This window comes from Rousettus aegyptiacus, unplaced genomic scaffold (genome assembly GCF_014176215.1).
Source record: "Rousettus aegyptiacus isolate mRouAeg1 unplaced genomic scaffold, mRouAeg1.p scaffold_m13_p_1, whole genome shotgun sequence".
In the NCBI taxonomy this organism is placed as follows: domain Eukaryota; kingdom Metazoa; phylum Chordata; class Mammalia; order Chiroptera; family Pteropodidae; genus Rousettus; species Rousettus aegyptiacus.
In genome coordinates, this window is record NW_023416284.1 from 164,212,631 (window position 1) to 164,238,830 (window position 26,200).

General features: G+C 36.8%; 1 protein-coding gene across 12 annotated transcripts in view; it reads right to left on the reverse strand.

Annotated features, from left to right (window-relative positions):
- Nucleotides 1-26,200, reverse strand: part of MAP7 (microtubule associated protein 7) — a 151,979-nt gene that overhangs the window by 64,128 nt on the left and 61,651 nt on the right. The gene's annotated exons all lie outside the window — the stretch shown is intronic.

The following is a 26,200-nucleotide window of genomic DNA, read 5'->3' on the forward strand; positions in this document are numbered from 1 at the left end:
AGCTTTTGATTCCGCCAGCAATTTCTCTTCTCTTCAGAAAAGTTATCTCCTGTTATGGCCTGAAGCACTATCTCTATGTCAGTCATTTTCAAATCTGCATTTATAAATATGCTCTCTCAGTAGAGGCCCCGTCTTCCCCCTGTAGGGAATATATGTTTGCGTATCTTTGCTATCACTTGAAACTATGTCAAAGCTGAACTAACTGTCCTCGGGAAAACAGAAAATCCCTAATGTCAGTCTCTGTGTTACTATCAATGGACCTACCACATTCCCAGGCTCAGAAATGTTAAGTAACTTTTTCAATAAACATTTACACACACCCCCATGGCCCAGACACTTTGCTATGCACAAAAATACAAAGGTCATAGGACATAGCATCTACCTGTATGGTACTTATCATCCATTGGAGGAGACAATATGAAAATACATGAAATTGCAACAGTAGACCAATTCAGTTTTTAAGAATCAATACACTAGAGGATTAATAACCAAATAAATAATATAGATAGTGTTATAGAGATTCAGAGGTGGGAGAAGGTGCTAGAAAAGGAAGTAGTGATAGAAAACTTCACTGATAAAAAATTTTAAAAAATGAAATATGTAGTATATAAGTAAAAAGTAAAGCAGAGAACATTCCTGGCTGGGGTGTTTCATGAGAAAGACTACTAAAGGGAAATAAAAAAGATAATCAGGGGACTGTCCAGTTAGAACATTGGGCTAGGAAGGCAGGCAGTTGAAAATAAGATGAACAGGCTGAGGTCAATGCCTCCTTGAATTCCAAGAGTCTGAACTTTATCATGAAGGCAATGAAAGTCAATGAAGCGTATCATATGGAATGTCTAGTGAGGGACTACTTTAGCTTCAGAGGATTCTGGATAAATAAAAGTGAAGCCTAATGAGCCTGCTGGAAGAGAGGGAGAGAGAGGGGGAAAGAGAGAGAGAGAGAGAGAGAGAGAGAGAGAGAGAGAGAGAGAGAGAGAGAGAGAGAGAGAGAGAGAGAGAGAGAAAGGTTACCATCTTAAACAATAGGCAGAAACCAGCCTAGACCAGCCTAAAACCAGACACCTTAAGAACTCTGCTTTCTGTATAATTTAATAACTATTCAAATTTCTCCACTCACCCTTAACATATACCAGGAGATAACTATTTGTCCATTACGGGAGAAAAAGTGACACAAGGGAATACGGTGAAACTCATGCCTGTAGCTGAAGAAGCAAGGAGCAGGGGAGGAGTACTTCAGCATGGCCGCCCTAGATGGAGCCAAGGGCAGCTAGGTAGCACCCCACAGAGACCCTCCACAGGCCCTCAGGGTCTCCTCTACTTAAAATCCGACAGGATATGGGACCCCAGCCACAAATTCCAGGGAACAAGAGCACTAGGTAGAATGAGGAAATACAGAATAGAGAAATTGTGCCTGGTTGGGAAACAGCTGAGGTGTTTTTAAAGATCATTTTGCAGGCAGGTCAAGGAAATAAAATGTGATTGGTGTTTTTATTTTCTTTGCAGACTGCCACAGGATGGAGAAACAGCCACTTCACTATGCGAATTTACAGGCACTGTGCCATGGCAATGCATGTGACTGCAGATACGTGCATGGAAAGCAGTGCAGAGTCTAATCTGACCTTCTACACCAGAAAACACCCACCTTGTGGTATGGCGTTAAATCTAACTGCATTTAATCTGACGCCGCAATGAGAATGACGAACCATTTATTCAACATTCTGTTGCTCATTTCTTTTTGCAAAAACAAATGCACTCAAATAAGAAAGTTTGATAATAACATATATCTGAGCCACGTATCACAACCTCCTTATTCACTCTGCTGAGAGAAACAATTAAGATTTACTTTTTCTTTGCATTTCATGTACTCCATACAGAACAGACAGTTATGGCTTAACGTCTATAGTAGATTGCATTAGAGGCTTCTAAGATGAGGTGGGGTTTTTAAAATTTAGGGGGGAGCTCATTCAGCAATAATGAACAGTAACTGAAAGTCACTTTCTGATGACTTCATTTCTTCATAATGAAAAAAAATGAAAAAAGTTATGACAGTGGTGGAAAATATACAAAGAAATTTGTCCAATACTGAGATACACAAACTCAACACAAAAACATTGATTTAAAAAATATAATCCAGTTATGTGATAAATAGGAACAGAATCCACCAGAAACATCACTCTTCACCTTTGAAACTGATGCTAAGGCATGAAGAATGGAACAGACACATGTAGGTTATTAATAATTCTTAATCCATCGACTCCCAAAAAGAAATTGAGGCAGTTACATTGAACTGTGTCAGTATACACATAAGATAAAAATATTGACATAACCAAAGTTCTTCTTAAAAAAAAATATCTATTTTTTTGTTTGCTAAATGACACATGATAGGAAAGATATAAATATTACTTAAATAACATCAAAAGATAATTCTACGAAAGCAAGTTACCAGGCTATTTTAAGGGATAAGAGTGGACTTCACTTGTTTGCCTCCAAAGAGCTGATATCTAATCACGGCCATCATGATCTGAGCTTACAGGACTATATAAATGGAGCTAGAGACATTTAGTCATTCGCAGTTGGCCAGGTGCAGCCTTATGATAATTTCCCACCAGATCAGAGCATCCTGAGGGCAGGAATCATGCTGTTCGTCCTTATAATCTCCGTTATCTTTATTGCTTAGCCACTACCTAGCACATATATGACAGTGAATAAATGCTAGAAGGCGGATATGAGAGAGGGTAGATGGTGTACCCTAAGCAAACTGTGGCAAAAACCCAGAAAGAAAAAGTCTTCATGACAAGATGATGGGTATAAAGAAAAAGGATACATTTGCTCATTCTTTGATGGCTGCTAAGATTGTAGAGAAAAGGTGAACAAAATAATTGTCGGATTACAGTTACATTCACTCCAGTCAGAAAAGAAAATATTTAATGTAATCCTAGGATGGTTTTGACATTATATCAGGCAAGACTCAAATCAAATGACTGTTTTTGCAGCCACATAGTAGAAAGGTCTGCCTGGTGTGACTTATGGTGAGTATCTTAGGAATTAGAGAGATAAACTCCAAATACGAAAAGAATATTACCTCATGGGAAAAAGCATGAAGACATTACAGCCTCTGCTGGAAATAACCAGCAAGGCTGCAAACAGGCATGTCAGCTTTGAGAGATTTATAAACTCCAATCTTTTCTCTAAGCAATTTAATAGATATGTTTTGATAACCTGTTTGTTAAAAAGCCAAAGAAGCATCCATCTTAGCTGAAATGAAGAAAAGCATATTTCGGAAAAACACATGTTCCATATGTTTTGTGGGAACTATTGAGAATCACTTAAGCTGTTTGTTTATCACTAACAGCAGCTACTTGATTCATGATACAAACCCCTTCTGATACACTGAGCTGACAGGAGTAAACATTACACACTTTAAATTCAACTCAAAAGGCTTTTACCTAAAAACAAACAAAAAATCAATAAAACAAACAGAAACCTTTCTTCAGCCAGATGGCAACACTGTAAATAGAACAGAAAATGCTCTATTTCCATCTGCACTAATATAAACCAGATTAAAAGGCAAGTCTTTTTGTCCCCATGGGTGACGTATTTTCCTGGCACTTTATCGCCAGTCACAATGCTAGCTGCAGTTACACTAATGATCTCTCTGCACCATAATATGAACAAGGGTTATGACTAAGCAAAGTACAGGGCAAGGTACAGAAAAGAAGGAAAAAGTCTCACCGTATTAAAAGTTTTCCACTTACACTGAGGAATGGTAAATTATAGACATAGTTAACTGTCTATATTTTAACAGCTGAATAGGGAGTTTATTATCAGATCAGACCCAATTCAATTAAATTCAACGTGTAATTAAAAACAACTATTTAAATAACTTGGGAAAGAAAAATAATTAGAACTCAACTTTATTATACTTGACTTAATTAAAGTAACCAACTGAAAGAAGTTGTTTTTACTTTTAATAGGATATTTTACTTTAAAGAAAACTAAAATGGCTAATATTAGTATTTTACAAAATGAAGACTAAGGGCCAGCCACAAACAAAAACCTTTCGTATTTAAATTCAAAATAAAACTATCAAGTTAGAAAATATATAATTCTACTTTAAAACAGTGGACTCGGTTGGTTTTAAATACCAGTTTTCAAAGAAATGTGATTGGAATTTTAATCCTGTGAGTACTAAACAACTGAATAAGTATACCTTGTGAAATAAACACACACATACCTGGCTGCAGAATATCAGTAATCAATCCTTCCTTCTCTGGAAAATAATAGTAAAATATTTAACTTTAAATTTTCTTATGTAAATTTTGAAAAAAATCAATAGGAATGAGTGGTTAATAGTAGAAGCTTAAGTTTATTCTCATTCATTTCAGGTAACTACTGAATATTTAACTTAAATGAGGTTTAAAACTCTGGGTGCACCCAGTCTCACCCTGCCGCCCTACACTGCCGTCATTTCCACATCTGTGACCCTGCTCAGGTCTCCTCTCTCACTGCAGCACCAGCCTCTTCATCCCTCCAATTATTTAAATGCGATTCGTCTTACTTCTTTTCTTTTCTTTTTAAATAGCCTTGATTTTTAGAGCACTTTTAAGTTCACGGCAAAACTGAACAGAAAGCAGAGAGAGAGAGCGTTCCCACGTGTCCCTGGCCCACACACAGGCACGACCTCCCTCGTTATCACCGCCCTGCACTGCCGAGGTGCATCTGTCCCAGTCAATGAACCTGCACTGACATTCACGCCCAGTGGACTCACTCTTGGTGTTCTAGGTGTTGACAAACGTGTGATGTCACGCATCCACCGTCGTAGCATCAAACAGGATGGAGTCCGTTTTTCAAAGTCCAGCTCAAGTCTCTTTCTCATGAAACCTTTTCTTGTTTTTCCCGCCTCCAACACATTTCTTTCTGTTTTACTACACTCCGAGTCTGCCCCCATGGCTTTACATTTGATTTCATTCTCATATTATTTATAGAACATGTTTCTGAAAGTTTTAAATAATAATAGTCTCAAGAGAAGCAAGGCAAAAATGTGTTTTATAGTAAAAAAAAAAAAAAGAAAGAAAGAAAGAAAAAAAGAAAAAGAAAAAAGAAAAACAATTAGAGAAATGCTCAATGCAACAATTCTCTCTTGGAAATCCACCCTGCCAATTTGCATAGGGAAGGCTCTGTGTCACTCCATGCTTGCTGGCCAACAATCAACTATTCTCTAATGCTTCTTTGCTAGCGGAACCCTGAGTGGCCACAGGGCATAGTTCTGGACAGTAAGGTGAAAACCAAAGTTGTTGTGGTTTGAAGGAACATTCCTTGGAGGAGAAGCAGATTCAGGTGGTATGAACCCATTGACTATTCACTCCCTCCTTTTCCTGCTGCCTTGAACAGGATGGTGAAGTTCAAGGTAGAGTATCCATCCCCCTTGTAACCATGAGGCTATCAAGAGGGAAAGGCTAAGGGGAAAACAGAGACCTGGCTCTGGCCCTACTCATTTCATGTTTCCTGTAGATAAGGAAAAAAAAACAACAAAAAAACACAACTCCTAATTTGTTTAAATCACTGCTTTTTTTTTGGATTCTGCACTAACCATTAATAGGAATCCCTAAACTGATAGAGCTCCCACTAACTACAGAATGAAATCCAAGCGTCTTAGCCTTCCTTTATTTGGCCCGGTCCATCTTTCCGGCTTCCACTTCCTCCATTCTGGGACAATGAACTCTTCCGTCCCAGCCAGACAGCACTGAAAGCTGGAGGTGTGACTCCGGACGGGCTTTGGAGGTGGGTGAGATTCAGAGAAGGCAGATGTGATATTAAGCTGGGAGGGGGGAAGCAAGAGGTGGGTAATAAAAGGCGACAAAGGACAGTGCATGAACTAGAAAAGAAAAAAACAGTGCCCACAAAATTAGATGGTGGTTAGATAATAAAAATATCTCATATGTTGTATCTTAGATAATGGTTTTTTCATTTATGGCACTCGTCAGCAGTCTTGACACACTGTGGGATTCCGTACCTCTTTCCTATTTCAGCTTCTCTTTCTTTAGTACATCCTGAATCTTACATTTTCTTTCTTCTAAAAAAAGTCAGTAAACAAAACAGGTGCTGGTTCATCATATCAAAGAGGATCAGCAGCATTTAGTTTGGAAAATAGCAGGAGAAACAAAGTCAGGAGAAAAAAAAAAATGAATGAAAGGGACCAGATCAGAGTTTGAATAATATCAAAAAAATCGGTTCCTCAGGAATTCTAACAACTTAGAAGTTGGTGGGTTTCTGAAAAGACAGAAAGATTCCCAGAGCAAACCTGGTCACCTAGAACAGCTCTTGATAATTCCTGAGCCACAATTCTCCTTTTCCAAGTATCTAGTATCCGAAGGCCCCATGTACGACTGCTTATTAACCGCAAAGAAGAACTCACAGGTTAGCTACAGAAGGACTAAATTACCCCCTCCACCAAACTATTCTATAACTGTGTCTTCAGAGTAGGTATTAATTGCACACTTGCCTATAGAAACAGATAAAAATAACATTTATTAGATTTTCCATGCTACAGAAAGACTAGGAGGATAAAATTTGAAAGGCCCATAAATCCCATCACCCAGATCTGAGGTCCCCAACCCAGGCTGTGGACCAGTACTGGTCCATGGTCTTTTAGGAACCGAGCTCACAGCAGGTGAGCGGTGGGCAAGCAAAGCTTCATCTGTATTTGCAGCTGCTCCCCAGAGCTAGCATCACTACCTCAGCTCCATCTCAGATCATCGGGCGTTAGATTCTCATAGGAGCACTGGTCCCTGGTGTCAAAAAGGTTGGGGACTGCTGACTCACATAACCTAGTATTCTTTTTTTCTTAAAAAAGAAATATCTATTATATGGTTAGGAAATTCAAATAGTGCACCAAGTCGTAAGGTAAAAAGGAAAAGCTCCTTCCCTCACTCCTTTCTTTCTGGAAAAAGAATTTCTATACATATATATTTGCTTTCTATTTATTCAAAATATCACATTACTTACTCTTCTGTCCTTCTTTTCTCATTTGGTGATTCTACTCAGCCTACTTTTCAAGTTCCTTCTTCAATTGCACTGTATTTCATCATTTCCAGTACATGCTTACAGTAATCAGATATCTGCGACCTCACCTTCTCTGTAACCTTAAGTTCTCTGAATCTTCATTGATATGTGAGAAGAGACCACGGCCCTGACTGGGTGTGATTTACCTTCCTATATCAACACCAGCACCTGAGCCCTTTTCCCCAGAACTAGTGTATTAATCTCTTGCAGTTGAGGCCTCTCTGTACCGAGAAGGCAACCTCTTCTAAGGGAGAGGACTATAAAAGAAGCTCCGAGGAGGCTGTACTTTCCTGGGAGATAGGGTAACGTGAACAAAGGCAGGAACGGGATCCGCAAGGAGCCGCAACGTTAGGGCTGAATCGGAAGCCTAAAAACTAGGTTTGATCGCTTCTTGGCCTTTCGGCTAAGATCAAGTGTAAAAACTAGGTTTGTTCCATGTGGATACATTTACCACTACTTCCCCTCTCAGTTTTGCAAGTCAAACCTGTACTGGTTCAAGCGGTGGCTCTTGCCAACTCTGATGAGAGACAGTGTGGGCCAGGCTGGGAATGAATGGCTTCTCTGACACCTTCTCTGCACAGGAAATGCAGCAGCGCAGCAAAAGGGTAGAAGAAAACTTCCTGACCACCTTTGTGCCTCTTCACAGCCAGAATCACAGTAGAGCGCTAAAGCTGCTCCGTCCTCTGAGCATCAGCTGGCTGGTGGCCAACTGGGGAAGAAGGCTGATGACACCCACATGGACAGAGAGCGCTGACCTCCAGCATGCGAGCTCTGCACAGATGTTGTACTGGGACCCACCCTGTTAGTGACTTTCAGGGCTATACAGCCTGTGGGCCGAAAACATATTCGAATATATTAAAAAATTAAGACTATCATCCCGGAGTACAAAGAAACATGACCAGCCTGGTCTTTGGTAGGCTCAGAGTGAAAACCAGAAAAAGGCCAGGAAAAGGGGATTTAAATCACAAAGCGTTCCTCCAGTCTTCTGCAGGGGGAAAAAAAAAAAATCAAAATTTAAAACACGCTCTGCTCTCTTTTATTGCCTTTCTACTAGACATGGCATTTTATTTGTTTGATTTCTTTACTCAAAATGATTCCAAGTAGAGGATCTTAAATTTGGGGCCTATCGAATATCTAAACGTAGTAACAAGTGAAAACAAAACAAACAAAAGGAAAGGATCCCAGCCTGAAAAACAAGGGAGCAGTTTTACAGGGCTCTGCCAGCTCTCAGAAACACAAAGATGACTGTGTGGCAGGCGTCACAACCTGGCAAACAGTATCAGGCCAGACAAAAAGGTACTTTACAGGACACAACGCCAACGGCTATTCGGTTTAGAGACTGCAGTTTATGTGCTTATTTTCCGATATGTATATTCATTTGAAGTGTGCTACATCCATTTCAAACAAGAGAATCCAATTACAAATTCTAAATCTTCCTAAGCTATAGGTCCTTCGGGGTCGCGAAAAGCTAAGCCAAAACTAAGCTGATAAACTGACTCTTTTTTTTCTAAGTGCTTTCAGAATGCGTTTTATGTGACCAGTTCTTTCCTGACAATCTCTGTTTGAGAGTTGGTAACTAGAGTAGTTGGAGAGGCTAAAAGAAGGGTGAGATTGAGAGGGTAAATCTGTACGGACAGCTCCTTCTAGAAGAAGGGAAAAAAGAAAGTCAACAATCACTAAGGGCAGGTGAGGAGGAATAGAGCTTGTGTTAGCCAGATTGCTCTCCTTCAGTCCCAGGGGCCCTGGCCTGGCCTGGCCTGGCCTGGCCGGTGTCGCCACCCCGTTCTTTAGCCAAGAACCTGCTCCTGGAAAACCAGTTCTGTTTTCAAAATTCCAGGAAAGTCATTTTCAGAAAGGCAGATATTTACAGAACTGTCGGAGTTTTCCAATGAAATGTGAATGAATCCCATCGCAGTCTGAATGTTCCCTCAAACCTGTCACTTTTCCTAGGTGTACCGGGACTAGCCTATGAATGGGGTAGCAGAATGTTTTCTTTTTAGTTTACAAATGATGCACAAGCCCAAGACTTCTTCAAACTTAGTCTAGCAAATATGTATAAGGTAAGGGTCATAGGTGATCGTATTTTAGAGCTAACCAAGAATGGAAGTTCATTTAATAAAAAAGTATAATTAGCCACTGAGAGTTTACAAATATCTTGTCTTAGATAGTCATGCATATGTTTCTCAACTTAGTACCTCTGATTATGTTATTCAGTTTTCTTCAGGCAAGATTTTCTGGCAGGCAGGCTGAACTTGATCTTGTAGACAAATATTCAGTAGCAAAAATGTGGTAGCTACTGATGTTAGATGAAAATTCTGTTTTTCATGTCTAAAAAATGAACATTTTTTTATCATCTGAAAACTGTGGACAAGCATTTACTCCGCCTCAAAGCAGAAATGTGAAAAATGAAAGGAATGGGTAATGCTCATCCCATTAGTGAGAGCTGTGTTTCATACAAGGAAACATTGATCTTCTTTTTCTATAAGTCATCATACCACATCGATTTTTAGAATATCTTAATCATAAAAAAAAAAATCATATTAAAGTAGTATGTGGACACTGGCCTTCAGAATGATAAAATTAATATGAGCACATTAGAAATGGTTATCTAGGACTTCACATTCAATAACCAGTTATATATAATTTTTGCTGTATTAATATCTATCCTCCATAATAATACATCAGCCACAGCTGTATGAACATTAGTGACATGAAGGTATAATGCCACTTTATAGAGAGATAGAAATATATACAAATGACATCATTACATTTCATCTTCACCAAGAAGGCTCATTTTAAAATCTTCCATCTGTACCTGCACTATGCTGGGCTACCACACTAGATAGGTTAAGTGAGTTAAACGGGTGAACATCTGAGACCTCTAGGATACCTGGAATTTTATTTGTGTATCTGGTAGAAGAACAGCTCTCTAACGAATAAAAATATTTTGCAATGATATATGTTGTTGTCAGAAACATTACGGCCTATGGCACAAATAATACATAAGGTACATTCTATTATCTTCAGTTTCAGCCAAGCACTGCTTCTTGGCCCCTTTCCTTCCTCCCTCCACTGAGTGACTCCCAAGCTGTCCATCCGGTCTATGCTGGTGGTGCTGTTGCTTCCCATCGGAGTGAGACTTCCCATGATGAGAGTCCAATTCGCTCGCCTTGGACTCTCTGGTAGCTGAACTGGATGAGGTCTGGAGCCCATTCTCAAGGGGCCTGCACATGTGAAAGTGTTCCAGCTTTCAAACTGCCAATTTAAAAATGGCTGGGCATCTCAGTGCTCAAGCAGTACAGACAGAGGTGAGGGGGAGGCGGGGGGACTTCCCTATCTCCAACCCAGAGCCCTCGGTCCACTCAACAGAGACGTCCAGAACCCAAACAGCTTCGCTCCTAAGAACTCAGTTAGCTGACATATCACTGTGCTGCATAATTCTTCCCCTGGAGTTGAGCCAGCACCATCTTTGAGGTCACTTCCCTAAAACTCATTATTTACAGCAATCGATAAAGGTACTGCCTATGCTGGGGTTATACATACTGATATTGATCTGACTTACATTAATTTGAGGTCATTTAGCTAAGTAAGACTGCATATAAGAATGACAGCTGCATCTAAATTTTTAGAGACAGACAGGATTCAGTTGTTTCACAGGGGCCTACAACCAAATAGCCGCTGATACATTTTAGTCTCCGCTGATCTAGTAATTATTCTAAACCAGCTTTACGAGTTTGTTGATTTTCATTTCACTAGAAAAAAAATCTAACCCCTTTCATAAAACTCAACTTTAACGAAAAGTTTAGGCTTAATATAAAAGCTAGAAAAACTATCTTAATACTATGCAATGTTCAAAACATTGAGTATAAATCTTTATATTTTGATTTTGGATTATAAACCCCTTCAGATGATTAAGAACCATGCTTCAGACTCTAATTAGAAATGTCCAATTTGGTATGTACTACTTCTACTCATTCAACTCTTGCCCAGCAGGCTTTGAGCCTACTCTCTCCTATTTAGTATCAGAGTAACTCAATTAGGAAGGAAAAGCGGCCTGAGGCGAAACGAACGAAAATAATTCTACAACGCCAAAATACCACTGAAAACACTCATAACTGACAGCATAAAACCAGAGAAACACAGACCGCTCATTATAAAATCCAAGCTTTAAAAAGGAAATAAGACATCAGAACCTCTGCACAGAAGAACCTAATATTAGGAAAATAACAAGCATCAACTGAGAGCCATTGATCACCCCCATCTAATATAACAAGCACTGGGCCAGAGGCTTTACATACGGCATATCGAATTCCCATAGTCACCTTGCAAGGTAGGCAATTAGCATCCCAGTGTTCACCGAAAACACAGAAGCAGAGAGTAGGAAGTGATCAGAATGGATATGAATCTACCTTAGCTGGACTCTAAAATTTGTGTGGTTTCCATTTACCACCTGCTGATGTTGAAGAAAAGGGTTGGACAAACTCACTTGCTGGATTATCTGGAGATAACAGACCCAGTCCGGGGGGCCTGGGAGGAGACTGGTGGCTTTTTTCTTTTGTGTTTTTATCTGATGAGAAAAAGAGACTAGAAGTCTTGTGCCTCTGGTGGCCTGTTCTGACCCTAAGAACTTCTGTACAAGCTTTGTGAAAGTTGGAACATTGCATGTGGCAAGATGCATAAAGTCGCAGTAGTTTTACTGCATCAAAATATTTCATACTAATAAATTCATAATAGAGCAATGGCTAGTTGTAATGAAAAATTGAGAGGTTTCCACGACAACAAAGATAGAAGCAAGGCCTTCAGCAAAATTATAGAAAATCCACTTGGGATGAAAACTGTCTTTCTCTCTGACATCTCCCCTCATCAGCTTAATTAAAAGGTATAAAATGGAGAGAACAATAAGCAATTCTCATAGTAATCGAATACCAGATACAAGATAAATGTTTCAAACACTCTCTGCCAAAATTCAGTCTATAGAGTATAGCTGATATATGCAGCTCAGTCTCATATCGTACTAATTTGTATGTTGTCCAAGCGAGACATTAATTTTATGTTTAACTGCACTGTTGATCAGTTAATACCTAAAACTGTACGGCAGGTCCTCAGATAATGTCCTTTTGATAATGTTGACAAGATGCCCTAGGAACTTAACTCTTGTTTATATCAACTAATCTCTGGTAAAACTGGTTTCCTCTGTTGTTTCCCTTAAAGTCACAGAACCTATTGATATGGTAACTGAGGACTTAGGGCACAGGACACAACATTTTCAGGATGCGCCCAGGAGCCTCAGGCCCAGGCTCCTGTTTTTTAAGAATAAAAGGAACACGAGTCCATAGCTTCCCCTCCTTTTTTTCTCTTCTCGAAATGCAATGAAACTGCTTCCAGACCCTATTTCACATCCCACTAAACTCATCGGGTTTGTCAAAAGAAACTGATATTTTCTAGCTCAGAATTAAGCTAAGATTAATTTAATAACTGAATAATCAGTCATAAGTAACATTTTTTTTTTAACAGTATAGGCTAGGAATAAAAGAAATTTTGGTAAAGACAAGTAATAAAATGGCACGTTTGAGAATCTGGAGCTGATGTACAGACGTAAAGAGGGAGTGGCTGGCTTAGCGATCAGCTTTATGCCTGGTCTTGCTCCTGCTATGAAGGGTAGCCCTGGACTGATGGCCAGGGTAACATTGTCACATTTGGGTTGGACTTTATTAGAATGAGCTGCTGGTCGGGCTGGGCAGGTTAGCTTGTCTGGTTAGAACAGGAGCTTGAAGGCCAAAGCATGATCTCTTTACTGCCCAGTCAGTACATGATTACAGACAAGTTCAATGAATAATGGATGAGAGATGTGAGCTGGGTGATTATATATGTCATTACTCAGCAAAACATTTAATGAGCAGGCACTGTTCCAGGCACAGCACCACAAAGATAACAGTACTGAAGTTAAAGTCTCCAAAGAGAGCCAGACACAGAAATAATTAAAATATATGTGGTAAGCACTGTGACGAGGTATGTATAAGACTATGGAAGCACAGAGAAAGATAAGGGAGGCTTCCTGGAGTAGGGGACGCTGGAGCTGACCCTAGAGTGAGCAGGGTCACTAGTGGGGGGGGGGGCGCTGTTAGCCAAGGAGATGGCATAATGACCAAAACTACTGAGGAATTTGTCTGTCATAGAGAAAAGGGCAGAGATATGCATCAACCTTCAGTGACGCCAACTAGAAAACCCATCAACTTCTTTTATAAATAAAAGATTGTACCTTTTCTTTATTCCCTTAAAAATACTTTCCGTTGAAATAATTTTTTTCCTCTCACTTGTTGCAAGGAGGAAACTACACATTTCATATATTAAATATTTACCGTTTCATAATTTTAGCATGCAAAAAGAAAACCTTAGGCTTTACATTAAAATAATAAGAATTAAGATCCAAGAATTATGAGAACTGTGAGTAGAGAGCTCATGTCCAAGGACACAAAACAGCCAAATGTAGGAGGAAAGCACAGTATAAAGATACAATTATTTTATCTTAAATTTTTTAAGTCTTATTTTAGTGATCATTTTTACTTTTGGATTTTTAAGCAAAGTACTTGATATATTTTAATATTTTATCTTCGTTTTTTTCCCCCTAATGTATAACATCAAAAGCACTGCTGTTTGATAACATTCTGATAGATGTGAGGCAATATCTCACCGCAGTTTTGATTTATATTTCCCTGATGATTAATGTTGAGCATCTTTTCATGTCTGTTGGCCATCTGTATGTTTCTTTGGAGAAATGTCTTTTCATGTCCTCTGCCTATTTTTCAATTGGATTGCTCACTTTTCTGTTACTGAATTGTAAGAATTTCTTATTTACTGTGGATATCAACCCCTTATCAGATATATCATTTGTGAATCTAGTCTCCCATTCACTAGGTTGTCTTTTTCATTTTGTTGATGGCTTCCTTCACTATGCCGAAGTTCTTTAGTTTGATGAGGCCCCATTTGTTTATTTTTGCTTTTGTTTTCCTTGCTCACAAGGATGTATCCAAAAAAAAAAAAAAAATACTGCTCAGACTGATGTCCAATAGTTTTATGTTCACTGCAGTATTATTTACAAAAGCCAAGATATGGAAGCAACCTAGGTGGTCATCAATAGATGAATGAATAAAGAAGAGGTGACAAGCACATGATTATTATGCAGCAATAAAAAGGAACAGAATCTTGCCATTTGCGACAACACGAGTGGATCGAGAAGGTATTCTGCTAAGTGAAATAAGTCAGGCAGAAAAATACAAATACGGTCTCACTTGTATGTGGAATCTAAAAAGAACAAAACAAAAACACACTCATAGAAACAGAGCTCAAAGGGATGACTACCAGAGGGATGGGTGGGGAAGTGGGTGGAAAGGGGGAGGAGAATACAGTCAATAATAGTGTGATAAGTTTGCACAGTGACAGATGCTCACTGGAAGTGGAGGGGTGATCGCCTTGTAAGGTATACAAACATCGAACCGGTATATTGTGAACCTGAAATTATTATAAGTAATATTGTTTACCAACTATACTTAAATAAAAGAATAAAATAAAATAAACACACAACACTATTTACCGCCCTATCTATGAAGCTGTGCTTGTGTTGTAAAAAAATATATATAAGTATACTGATTCTAGGAATTAATAATATAAAACAAAATACGGATAAAATTAAATAATTAGAGCTCCAGTTCAATGCTTTTCCCACAAAATGGTTTTCTCATAACTGTTTCCTTAGTAGGTGTAATAATTTTATCTTTTTGGTCATTTCACAATTAAATTTTACTGTCTCAGTATATGGGAAGCTATCCTTTTCCCAACCTCTTTTTTAGATCATGAATACCCTGGCAAATCTTAGAAAAGTCACTGGCTCCTTACCCTGAAAAACTATCTGTGCAACTTAAGAAAGCTTCAGGGATTGATGGTCAAGACCCCCCACCTTCCCACTATACCACCCACCTTCTGCCAGAGCAAAAGATGTTTTAAATAGTTACAGGCTCCAAACTATAAAGCAAATCTTCATTTCTTGCAATGATTCTTTTCAGTCAAAATAAATCTTTAAAAATGTGATACTTAAAAATAGTTAAGTATTTTAACGATCTTTGAAAATTTCAAAGCACTTGTGTTTAAAGCAGTAGTTCTCAGTTGAGGGTCTGCATGCAAAGGCCTATGGGCCTTTAACACAGATCTCCAAGTCCAATGCAGACCTGCAGAACTGCTATTCTGAGGCATTAAGCTTAGCTGCGTATTTTTAAATAGCTCCCTAGAGCAGCTGATGTACATCCCTGATTTGGAACCAATGGATTACAGAATTTAACATAGGATTCGTCTCCCGCAGGCTTCAGTGATTTTTTACATTTTTCATTCCTCGCCAAAAAAAAAGGCAAGATGAGTTGGTGGGCTTCAGCCTTCCTCTGGTCCAGCAGTCTTCACACTGGGGTAAGCATGCTTCTAGGAGTACCCGAAGTTGTTCTGCAAAAAGATTTCAACGTTTTTTCTGCTTTGGACTTCTTTGGCAAAGGTCAGGCTGGATCCCTTCTCAGGATAATATTTTTAAATGCATAAATTAAAATACACAGCATTATAAAAAATATGACCATACTTAAATTATATTTAAAAGGTTATTGAGATATTAAAATGTTTATACTGTAGAAATATATGTGCTTCTTTATTAACTCATTAAATACAAAAATCTAGGGGTATAACTGCCACGATTTCAAAGCAGTGATCACTTTATCTTTTGAGAGATCTGAAAAAAATGTAATGCGATATGAAAATATCTGACTTCTCTTGATGTTAATACTACTCTAGCTTTGTTGCTCACATTCATAATCAAAGGAAAATTTCAATTTCCAGGAGAGGTTACTGAAAATAAAGATGCAATTATTTTCCTCATCCAAATTCACAAACTCCCGGGTTAAGAACCCTTGTTTATGGGAGTCCATGTACTTGGAAGGTTTTAAAAGAATCGAATTCCAGACTCCTTCCTAAAACACCCTCCACCTGGCTTTTTATTCCCCTTCTCCTACTACTGTAAGAACAGCACACCACTTGAGCACTCTGAGAGTGATGAGGTTCATGGCTCATGGTGTAAAACCTGAATCTCCAGAGGATTATAAGAAAATGCACTGCTGCTGATGGGCAGGCTCGTGAGAGCAGAGCAGGCACGGAGCACTATGGGAGCAGAGCCTTGCTTTACGCGTGTGAAGGGGACCCCGACCTGCTATTTCAGAATGTGCCACTTTGGCATACTGATTATTTTGGGTTAAAGGCAAATTGGAAGGGCATACAGTTCCTTCTGTGAAGGTGACAAATTCCCATTTGTAAAGGTAGAGGAGAATAACTCATCACCAGAAACAACCTGAGTCTGCATTACAAACCTTACAAAATCACCCTTATCTATCATTTGTGTCTTCCATACATTTACCTTCCCACAATTCACCTCCCCTGGATGTCCAAATCCTCTTTTCTTTATCTAGTCACTTCTCTACAATTTATCATCCTTTGTTAAAATTGTATGGAAGTCCCTGGGTTTAACTGGCTCTTTGGGTTTTTACTTTTATTCTGTGAGGTCCCCATGCATATGAAAACGCTAACATCAATAAAGAAACATACCCCTTTTCTACTGTTTATCTGTCTTTTGAAAGTTTAATTTGCAAGCTCAAGTTAATATACCTTAAGAGGGTAAAGTTTTTTTTTTTTTCATCTCTGCACAAATAAAAAGGTTTCTATTGCCTATCTATATTAGTATGTCACTATCATAGAGCGTAAATTAATACACTTATTTGCATTAAAAAATAAAGTCAGTCTTTTTTTTGTCACAAAGTCACAAGTATGATATGGCTGATTGCTAAACATTTTTTTGGGGGGGGGGCGTGGGAGGGATAAAATGAATGAGCTAAATCTGTAGCTTCAAGATTATAATTAAAATGTATTTAAAGCATGTAGATGCTATGTGATATTCTAAAATTAAATCCTTCAAAATGATTTAAACTATTTTAAAATAAATAATTTTAGATTTCAATCTCTAAGGCTATAAAAGGGTACATGATTTTTCAAATTTCTTTTTGGATCCATGTAAGCAAAAATATTTGAAGACTGACCAATATTTCTTAGAGTAAGGTCCCTGAGCTTCCTTGATCAGAAACACCTATTATTTGTTAAAAATGCAGATTTTATGCCCCATTTCAGATCTATAGAATGCGAATCTGTAGGGGTGAGACCTTCACTTTTAACAGGCATCACAGCTGAATCAGAGGTATGCCAAAGTTGAGAATCTCTGTGCTTTATATTTATTCTCTTTATTGCTTCGTGGAATCTTCCAGAAACAATATAATAAAGTTTGAAATAATTTTTTGATTTATCCTTTGACTTTCTGGATAATCATTTTTATTATAAAGCTAACTTCTACAAACTCAACACAGGCTACTGATATGTATGCAGAATTTATACAGCAGGATCAATGTCAATGGGAACCGTCTTTTTATATATCACTTAATAATTTCCAGTGGTATAGAATAGTGATGTTTTAATACGTTCTTTAAAAATTTGATATCGGTTTGGGATAAGCTGTAAACAGGTCCAATACATAACAGAAACACAAGTATTCCCTTTTATATAAATGACCCTACTAACTACATGATCTAAAAAGAGACTTAAACAATGGCTCTACTAATTATTATCAGAAAGATGGGTTAAGGCTTAAAGTATTTGGCATTTCATGGGAGTTTTATAAAAGTTTCTAAGATTTTCCTAGGCTAAAATCATATTAATCATGCAAGTTTGATTTTGGGCCCTTAATGAATAAAAATTCAGCAAACGACCCAGTTTAAATTATTCTTGAAGAAGTGCTAACTCTTTAAGCGTCCATCTTTGTTAGGTCTCTCAGTTTTCATGTGATTGGATCAACTCTATCCCAAGGTCAACTGTTAGCTAAATCATGTGATTCCACTATTAACTGACAACACAGAATGTATTCTAGAAACTTGCCAAAGAGTACAAAATCTTGTACTCACTGTTAATAGTCAGCGGAAGCTCAGTTTCAAGAAGCTGTATTTATGGGGAATATACAGTAAACGAATTCTTGTAGAGATACATATTCTAAAATCTAACTCTGCATTAAGTCAAACTAACAGAGAGCTGTGCAATGAACATACTGGCCTCTGTGAAACCTTATTTTAAGGTTAGTCTCTGGCTTCAGCATATTAGATATCCACACTCTAGAAAATTAATTTGTATTGTATACACTGGATGCTTGACCTGTTTTTAATATTTTAATACTCATTTTTATGCTGAATAGCCAAGGATGAAAAAAGAAAAAAAAACTTTGAGTATTTATACTGTTTTAAACTAAAACGTATACATTCTCTCTCACACATACATACTACATAAATATAAATTAGAAGAAAAATTGAAACTAATTATTTGTTTTTCAGAGTTTATCTTTTTTTTTTCAATATAGCAAAAACAGGAAAGATGTGTTTTAACATTATTTCAACTAAGACAAACTTTATAATATGTCTTTAAACTTTAACACTTAAGGCAAAATAAAACCCCTCAAACTGGCTGAATAAGCATCTTTATTTTGAAAAGAAAATTAAAAAAAGGAAAAAAAAAACTTAAGTACTTGGTGCTTTAAGAAAACTGAAAAAAAAAAATTGTTCTTTTAATATCAATTTATCCTGAAAGTTATCACTCAAAACTTTTCTTAAGCAATAATGTTCACATGTCGCTATGCTCAACTACAATAATATAAAAGAAAAAAAAGAAAGAAGGTTCAAGCAATTAGAAATAAGAAGCTGTTTCAAGGCTTCTGAAAGAATAATCAGATTCTGGGAATTATGGTCTGTGCTGGTGATGGGGTTCATGGTAGGCCACCCCCCAATGCACCTCTTTGGCATATTATTTTGAATTAAAGTTACTTAATGGCAAGGGCACTCTAATGTTCTTTTTTCCCCATGAAAGGAGGAAAATAAATCTCCTACATGGAAGGTACCCTCTCTGTCCAGGTAGTATAGAGACATCCTTATCACCAGAGAGAGGAAATTCAGGGCTGAGAAGACTGTGTAAACAAACTTGGCTTGTTTCTTAACTAATTAGTACCCATGCTTAAGTTTCTTCATCCTGTGAATTCTCAATAAATGTATTGTTCCTTTGTCTAAAAGGTATATAAACAATTTGCTCTAGTCATTTCTTAGGTCCCATATCTATAAGGCTTCCATAAATGCAAAATTAAATTTATCTTTTTCCCTCCTGTAATCTGTCTTGTGTTAATTCAATTATTAGGCCAGCTAAAGAATCTAGAAGGGATGAAGGGAAAAGCTTTTCTTCTCTACACTGGGATATGTTTATATATAAGCTTAGTTGCGATAAGGTTAGTTTGGCAACACTATCATTTAAACATCTGTATGATGAGGGTCAAGCCTTTTAAAATCCTGTAATTGTCAAAGAACAATGAATTCTCTTAAAGCATCCCCGTTCTTCAAAATCGTGTTATAGCAATACCTGACAGATATGAGATGTGGAAGGAGAAATAACAAAGTGATCCTTTCAATCAGTTGCCGGGAAAGGAAAACACAACTATGAATGTTTTATAACCTTTCGAGAGGCTTTTTGGAATGTTAGAATGACTAAAAGAATCCTTCTTCATCCATTCTTCCACTATTCTGAGTGCCTATATCCAATGTGGTAGGCCCTGGGTAGAAGCTGGCATGGGTCTGCCCACGTGGAACTTACAGGCTACAGGATATAGGCATTTGCCAAATGATTACACTGATGATGGTTACATTATCAACTGAGATAAGGGCTCTGAAAGAGAAGAACACAGTTCTACGGAGAAACATAACAAAGGAACCCAAATAAATGCTATTAAAAGTCCATGGGGCTTCTGTTAAGCCTTGTACTTCACATCAACACAATTTAGGATAGAACTCTAGATAGAAAAATATGGTAACTAAAACAACTGAGAATCCAATATTTATTTTTAAGATATCTTCACTTGCTTTAAAGTAAAAATGTCACCCCTAATACATTATAAATGCAGATTTTTTAATGGAATGTAATTCCCACCACGGAATACTTTTACCTCTCTCACTAAAATATTCAGAATTTAATACTTCAGTATAAAATCAGTATTGTAAGTATTAAACTCTTATTTTTAAAGGGACTTTTTGAGATATAAAACATTTTTTTTTTTTTTTTACAAAGTGGCTAAATTTTCTCGGCAGAGAGGCTAAGTAGCATAAATCAATGTCCTGTGTTTTTAAAGGTTACTGCAAAACTAACAAGCAACTTCAAATGCATGAGGTAAAAACCTTTCTATTTTTCTCATGGGTATAATTTCAAAACATTCTGATGACAGCTCTTGGCTGTAAAATCTGTGTACAACATTCAGCATATTTCAACAAACCTTAATAATTAATGAATATCCTATGTCATTAATTTATAATAAATCGAAGCTGCTTCAGTTTTCAAATGCACTAAGATTCTATCGAAAGGTAATTACCCAATGTGACAGTCCTAAAATTCCTTGATTTGAATGTATCATATAATATGCCTTCTGAAAAATGCAGTGAATGTTCAAGAAGTGAGTTAAAGGATTCTAGAAGCGGTCAGGCCATCTGATTACTTTCTGTAATTAGTGACAGGCTTTTCCTGCAATGAGAACAGATGTTGGAAAAAAGAGACTTCCTTCCATTAACCACAAACGGGAGAAAAATTTTAGGATTATGATTATTTAAACTGTCAGGATTCTCATCTCTTTCCTACAGGATAAATTCTGGAGGATTGATTTGGTTTTCTTATCCTTTATTTCTATATGGAGCATTGGGTCAAAAATTTTGACCGAATTTGGTAAAATAATAAACATTTTTTTTACAGCATCAGAGTGAAGAAATAGGTTCAGAACATTCAACCCAAACAGTAGACAGATCACTTAATTTTAATGGTAAGAGTCCACTGAGAGAAACCTTACTATGTTAACCTTTATCTTTTATTAGCTCTCTCTGTATTTCCTAGTCACTTCCCCACAATTCATGTCTCTTGAAGCCCAAACCCCCTTTCCTTTGTTAAAATGGTATATAAGCTCCTGAGTCTAAATTCACTTCTTTGGTTTCACTTCTTTTCTGTGAACATCTGTGCATTACATGAAAATAAAAAAATTGTGTGCCTTTCCTTTGTTCAACTGTCCTTTGTTAATTTAATTCATAGGCCCCAGGGACTTAACTAAGAGAATAAAAAAAAGTTTTTCCTCCCCCAAAACCACTTATAACTGTAAAAAATCAAGAGCAACAATAGTCAATGGGGAAAGTACTAAAGTAAGGCAGTACCATAAATACTTGCTCATAACAATTAATGAAAACAATTAGATTATAGATATACACTTGATATTGAAAGGGAATACAGAAGAATTGCTAAGGTTACATTAGGGTGATAGGATTTTGGTGATTTTCCTTTTTTGTTTTTGCTGAACTTTCTGTAATGCTAGGTTACACTTCGATAATTTCAAATATAAAAAAAAAAGATTTTAGGAAGCATATTTACAAAAACGTGATTGAAAAATAAGCAGATATGTTTGTCGCTAGAAATTGGTTTATCTTCCTAATTCTTCATAAAAAAAAACATTTACATATAACAGAAAGCAAATGGAAAAGAGTCAATTCTGCACTTTTTCACTCGCAAAGACTGTCTGATTTCTTCTTTGTAGGAAAGGTCCATTTCACACATTCTAAAGTATGTGCAACTCTTAGGTTCCCATAACAGGACTTCACTCAACTTAATTGCTGTTGGTTACAGCTGGTATAATGTCAAAGTCTAAAACACTATACAAAACTTACACACTGAGAGCTATCTTAGACAAGGGCCTTATCTTATTCCTCACACACACTCTTTACCTTTAAAAATATTTAAGAAAATATGTAAATATTTAAGAATATACTTAAGAATGTTTTAAAAATATACCAAACTCCACGTGTTTGATAAGAAGAGAACTCACATACGCACAGCTTCATTTCACGTATGTGAGCAGCTTCCGCCTAGTTCTTGACATCTTCACCTAATCTGAATCCAACTAAAGTTCCTGAATGACACGCCTGTTTTATTTTTACCTTGACCATGGCTGTTGACTAATACTGTAACCATAAATTATAGAAACGTACTTAAATGCTTCCATATTTAAATTATGTATTTTGATTATCAGAAATAAAGTACAAAATTCAAATATTCAAAGCAAGATTTAATGAAAGGTTATATAAAAATGTTGATCTTTGATGTAGCACTTTTATAACTATATGTTACAGCAAAACATGAACACTTTGTAATGTTAATATTAGATCGAGTGAGTTGAAAGCTTAAATATTAACTTTTACCTTCTTGATCCTTCATCACATGTTACTTGCTATTCTGGCAATGTTACTTTATTCTGTGTGTGATAAGATACTGAGAACATATTTATATACCTAACAGATAACGATCCAAGAAAGGATATGGCATTTTTTTAAATGAAGTAGGTCTTGCAGAAAAATACCTTCTAAGTGAGAATGAGTCTCACATATTAAAAATGTGTTTTGAAATTGGCCTACAGTTCAATTGAAAGTTATTTATGTCACCCTTAGGTTCTGATAAGAAAAAGACAATATTCACCAGACATTGTGAATGACTCAGTGAAATGCTATGGGAAAAGACTAGTGGCTTTTAATGCATCATTTGCATCTTGGTCTATAAGTGGCAAATCCTGGAAATTAAGCATTTTTACTTTTTGTGACAACATGTGTTACTACCTTGATGCCCTTCTTGTTAAGTTTTTCCCTGTTCTTTCATTCTGTTTCATTTCTAAAACATATCTAGCTGAGTTTTATCTTTGAACTAGAGCATTTCTGGCTAGACAGCACATAAGATTCACTAGCAACACACATTTCCTAGAAAGGGAATTCTTAATTCTGTCCTTAACAAGCCCCTGCCAAGCTCTTTCCTTATATCTGGGTGTTTTGTTATGGGGGAGTAAACTACACTCCATCTAATCTAAGATACTTTGAGATCTCAGGAGGTTTAGGGAAGTGAATGACTATATTTGACAACTTTAATTGTATTGAGGCTTGTTTTAGAGACCCCTCTAATCTAAATATCAGGCTCAGAAAAGTAAAAGTTATGGAAAATCAGAGAATCATTTTCTCTGGAGAAATTTCTACCAGGTTAGTATATTTTAAGTTTGGTCCCATATCATTGAAAAGGCAAATGATATACCACGATAATATTTATAATGAATAACTACAAACATGATTGCCATTTATTGAACATCTATATGTTCCAGATTGTATTAGATACTTTAAATACTTTGTCTCATTTATTTTATTCTTCACAGTAAGCTGCATGTTAGATAGTACCCTCCCTACTGTAGAGAGATGAAAGCTGAAGCTCCAAAGAGTTTAGAAACTTGTCTAACATACATGGCTTGTGAATCAAATCCACATCGATTTGACTTTAAAATCTAGTATCTTAACCACCATGTGATAGTGTTTCCTCAAAAAAAAAATTTTTCCTAAATGTGGCGTTAAAAAAATGTACCTTAGTCTTTTTACTGTTTTGAACTCCCCTCCCCCCCTTAATATTTTGACAAATATAGAAAGTATATAAAGTCATAAAGCTTTAAAATTCTAATGGAAAAAACTTGCATTATTTTTCAGTTTGAAGTAAGACTATAATTTGCTTTATGGGTTAAAAATCACTTTCTTGTGTATAAACTCACTTAACCATCTTAACTTGATTTCTGCAGGGATGATTACTGCCATTCTATGGGGGAGGAGGCTGGAGCTCAGAGAGAGAGTTTAACCAGAAAATGCTTGTGATCACAGCGTCAAAAGCTGAGTGCCACAATCTGCTTATCTGATTCTAAAGTACATTTTGTTTCCTTGATAAAGGTATAGGTTCGATGTAAATTTGAGAATGGCTAGTGTTTTGTGAGTGCTTTAACAAAATGTTTAGTTTTTAAAAAAATTCCTGGTAAAGGAGTTTGGGTTTGCCAGGCTGTGATTTTCACTGAGCACGTGGAGGCGGCTGCCCCATCCTGAGCACAGGGCTGACCTCGTCCGGGGACCTGGCACTTCATCACAAAATTATTTTTCTAGAGTCCTTAATTTAACTATTTTTTCACCAAGGAAGTAAACTTTTTGATTTTCTTTCTGCTCGGCACATAGTTAATCATCTATAACAGAAGATAGTAACATTTCCTGCTGACCTTTTTCTTTTATTCTTCCAAAAGTTGGGAAAAAAACCACTAGTGTCTTGGTCAGCCACAGAAACAATTAGCATGCTCTAGTGCAGTGACTCTTGATTTTATAGAAAACCATATCCTTGTTTTTGTTATTGTACATTTTATAAAGTGAGTAGGTGTGACTTTTCCTACTTTGTTTCCCTAGTGAAGACTAGGGATTGATTTATTGACTGATTCATTAATTCAATAGACTGATGAGGTGCCTACTGGTTACCAGGCACTGTTTTAGGTGCTGGAGATACAAAATAACTGAAATTCCCTGCGCTCATCGAGCATACATTCTAGTGTGGGAAACCAGACAATAAATATCCCATCGGCTAGTGATGAGTGCCAGGGTGGGGATGGGCCACAGAAGGATAGAAAGTAGTTTTCGTCTAAAGTGAGGTCTCTCGTATATCTTATGACAGTTATTCCAGAGCAGCGCGATATGAAAAGAGGCTCTGCTCCCACAGCTGTAGGGACGTCTGTGAATAATCGGGAGGTGCCATGTAAGCGTTCAGAGCACAGCTCCTCCTTCACTCCACCCCTCAAAAGTTTGGGCTTTGACATTGCATTTTAGTTCATGGAAACATGAAGCTTCTGTGTTTTCTACTTTTCCAAGGTCTACTAAATATCAAATGAAAAGACAGAAATTGGAAAAGTATGCCATAATCTAGCATCTTAGAAAAATTTAGAAGGTTTAAACCACTTACCTAGGGTTTACTGACCAATTATTGAGATTTTATATAAAAAAAATTTCCCCTTATTTAAAATTTATCTACCAGACAGTTATCCGATTTTGTTACTGAGTAACCCATATTTCATTTGGTTCAAGCAATCTTACTTTATCTCATTTAAATAAGTCATTATGAAGCCCAGTAGTTATTTTGCATCAACTTATCCTAATAATTGAATACTATATGTAAATATACTTTCTGCATAGAAAGATTTGTCTCCATAAAACAGACTCATTAAATACAAAATGAATTTGAGAGTGAGTTAACATATAATAACTACACCATGTTTTTTCTGGGCAAACCAGGCTTTACCTCCTGTTTAATGTCTATACGATCCTCCAGATCAGAGGTTAATTCCATTGTTCAGGATGACACTGAAATGCCTACAGAGCATAATTTGTCTAAAGTCACAGAAATAATGTCAGAGCTAAAAGGCAGGCTCAGATCCAATTCCAAAGGTAGTTTCTAACAGGCCTCTCTGACTCCACATTTTATAACCATAACATACCAAAAGCAAACCACTTACTGACACCATAACCCATCTCCTAACAGTTACTAACATTATGTATAGTGCATATTTCTTTCCTAGAGCACATGTGTTTTTATTATAAAATTTGAAAATATTATCTATGAAAATTAACACATAATACTTTAAAAGGGCAAATAATTTAGTAAATAAAGCATCTTAATTAGCCTTAAAAATTAAACTTGATAAAACATCTACATAAAGAAACTTGCAGATAAGAAAATACAGTGATAAAAACAAATCTCCAAAATGTAGTGCGTAAAATTCCAACAACTACAGTTTTCTCTGCAAAGCCCACATGTCATTCACTGTTTACATGCCATGAAATTGAAGCACCATGGTGAGGAAAGTTGCAAGAGAAAAATGCAGACAATGTTTCTGATAGGAAAAAAAAAAGCTAAATAAAAAAACCAAGAGGTAGGAAAGAGAAGTATGGTCTTTCTTTTTAATGAGCCAAGAACAGCACCCCCAAGTATACCCCTCTAAATAGTAAAGCAATCATTTTTCAAAATCTTCCTGACCTGATCTAGATACCAACATGAGAAGCATTAAGAAATCATCAATAAATCATGTCCTAAAATTTTCTTTAGACAGCAGCATAATTGTGTCTGT